Raw genomic sequence first — 3,376 nt, forward strand, 5'->3', positions numbered from 1 at the left:
GTTTGTAGCACGCTTACCAACGTACGAAATTTGGATTTGTTATTACAAATTTAAGGCTTTCGTTTGACTCACCCTCGTATTTATGCTCCGTGATGTGCTGAGTCAACCGATCCCTTATTTTGGTGCGACTTCTACGTACTTAATGAACGATGCACGTCACGTAAAGCTAAGACGCTTTATTAGTCTGCACAACAAGAAAAAAAATATCCACTATTACATACATTATTATAGTCCCACTTGTCAATTCATGTAACGCGTGTGCGGCAACTGCACACATTCTTGACCCTCGCGCCTCGGTGTACTGGTTGCTGGATAGCGAGGTCCTTTCGGTGTTCTTCGTTCGCGACATTTGCCAACGGAGAGATGCGGAGTGATCTGAGACCTGATGTTGCTATACCACACCTTCCACAAAGAAAGAAAAGTTTAACTAATTTGAGCTAACAAATGTCTAAAACGAGCTTCTCGTCCCCGCCGTGAAGGCCCAAGGGATGTCTACCGGTGGTCGTGTCATCCTCTGGCTTGCGACGCTATGCGGATGAGGTATGGAGGAGCGTGTGGTGAGCAAATCGGGCTCCCGGCCGTTTTACAGACTTTTCATATCTTGGAGCCGCTACTGCCCGGTCAAGTAGGTCCTCAACTGGCATCGCGAGGCCGAGTGCAAAAATTTGTGGGAAGTTCGATGGGACCAAACTGCTGAGGTCATCGGTCCCTAGCCTTACACATTACTTACTCTAACTTAAACTAACTTATGCTAACGACTACACACACACCCATGCCCGAGGGAGGACTCGAACCTCCGACGGAGGGTGCCGCGCGAACCGTGGCAGTAAGTCCCATAAGATTTCACACATATTTGAACCGTAGCAAGACGCCCGAGACCGCGCGGCTGCCCCGCGCGTCAGGCCGAGAGCACCCCGTACTAAGAAATGTCTGCTGGATCGAACCGGAACCGCACTTCCCGTGCTTAACGAGTTTCCGTTGTGGCCGGATGTTAGTTAGTGTTGCGAGGTGTCTGCAGCATCTGGGTGGGCGGTGGTCGGTGGCCGGTCGGATTCTCTGCTTCGGATGACGCTGCGGTGTCGGCGGCTGCGGCGTGGTAGGTTTTCGGCACTTCTGCACTTAGCTTGGTTGCCTTCCAACTGTAAATCGACGCTACTGTGTCTATCCTTTTAATGCGGAGTGGACATACTCCTGATCAACAACTCTTTTGTTCGCGATTTTTGTTACTTGGATGCGAAATTTCTCTAAGAACACTGTATGTTGTTAAAGAGTAGTTTTCGTAATTGAAAATGACCCATCTCCTCAGTGGGATAAAGTACTTTTGAGTGGGGAAGTCGAAGTTGACTTTCTTACACTAACATAGCTCCACAACTGTAGCAAACTGACTGAAGACTACTAGAAAACATTAAACGAGTTTGTACAGGAAATAACTACAACAGTCTGAAATCTGACGCTTCAGCCAACTCAAAGAAAACGCGGGAAAAATAGTGATTCGCTTTCGATCTAATGGAACAAAAATCAGTAAGCAAAAGTTTGATTCAAATGGTTGATCTCTAACTTTAACAAATATTTGAAATAGCAAATGGATGTCCAGGTGTTGCAGTTGAAGGTGTACGTCAGTGGCTGAACGACAACAATGACGGTAAGTGACGGAAGAGAGCACATACGACCACTGCAACCGGAGGCTGACGATGGGGTGGCTAGCGAGCAGCGATCGTAGTAGGCGTACGCATAATCTGACCAGCTTATCGCCATGTCTAGAGTACCTGTCCGTTAGCGTTCCAGCTCAGTCTTTTACTGTCACGTGGTTGCCAGGTCATGTTGCTATCAAACATGACTCCTCATTAAAACAAAGGACAGTTGTGTAATTCTATGTTGAAAACACTTGTATAAAAGGGTTAGATTTTTATCATTGATAGAAATAACGTACGTGTGTTTAAATAAGAATAAACTTCAAGTTTTCTCGCAGTTTTTTGTCTTTTCACACATATTATCCCGATTTTCAGGATTTTCGTTTTACCGGAACACTTCTGATCCCATATAGCCTGGATAAAAGAAGTTGTGCTATCCTGTTCTAACTGTCTGCCTGCAATCGAACTGCTGCTGCTAGATATGGTACAATAAATTCCACTGAGCGAAGTTATGAAATACCCTTCAAAGCCAGTTTTCACTTTTGCTTACTTGAGTAACCGAAGAGAGATGACAACAGAAAAAGAGCTATAATGTAGAAATAAGCATACACACACACACACACACACACACACACGCACACACACACACATACACACACACACACACACACACACACACATACACAGAGAGAGAGAGAGAGAGAGAGAGAGAGAGAGAGAGGGGAGGCGGAAGAGGGAGGGAAGGGAGGGATGATGAAAGTGCTAAGCCCTCCAAGTATATGGACTTCTGAAGTTGCAGCTGAGACTTCGAGACTTAAGTACGAAGTTTTATTTATGAGGTCATGATGTATATTTTTTGGTCAGGCAAGTTCACTACTTCCTTTAAGGCTGATTGTATGCTTAAAGATAATAATTATCGTGAATGTGTTTCAGTTGATTTATATAGAAAGAGAGGACATCTAATACCATACGACTTAGATGTCAATAAAATCTACGAAGCAACTGTAAAATTGATAGAGAATGGATATAATTCTTCATTAACAGTTACCAAGCAATAAAATCGGAAAAGTTGCTGACGTTCACATGAAATACGTCTGTCTCCAGCCGGCCGCAGTGGCCGATCGGTTATAGGCCCTTCAATCTGGTACCGCGCGAACGCTACGGTCACAGGTTCGAATTCTTGCCTCGGGCATGGGTGTGTGTGATGTCCATAGGTTAGTTCGATTTAAGTAGTTCTAACAAGGGAACCTCCCCATCGCACCCCCCTCAGATTTAGTTATAAGTTGGCACAGTGGATAGGCCTTGAAAAAGTGAACACAGATCAATCGAGAAAACACGAAGAAGTTGTGTGGAACTATGAAAAAAATTAGTAAAATATACAAACTGAGTAGTCCATGCGCAAGATAGGCAACATCAAGGAAAGGAGGGATCAGGAGCGCCGTGGTCCCGTGGTTAGCGTACGTAGCTGCGGAAGGAGAGGTCCTTGGTTCAAGTCTTACCCCGAATGAAAATTTTATTTTCTCAAAGCTATGATCTGTCCGTTCGTTCATTGACGTCTCTGTTCACTGCAGTAAGTTTAGTGTCTGTGTTTTGCGACCGCACCGCAAAACCGTGCGATTAGTAGACGAAAGGACGTGCCTCTCCAATGGGAACCGAAAACATTTGATCGCAAGGTCATAAGTCAACCGATTCCTCCACAGGAAAACACGTCTGATATATTCTATACGAAACTGGTGACGGCATGT

The sequence above is a fragment of the Schistocerca piceifrons genome, chromosome X, assembly GCF_021461385.2.
Source record: "Schistocerca piceifrons isolate TAMUIC-IGC-003096 chromosome X, iqSchPice1.1, whole genome shotgun sequence".
NCBI lineage: Eukaryota > Metazoa > Arthropoda > Insecta > Orthoptera > Acrididae > Schistocerca > Schistocerca piceifrons.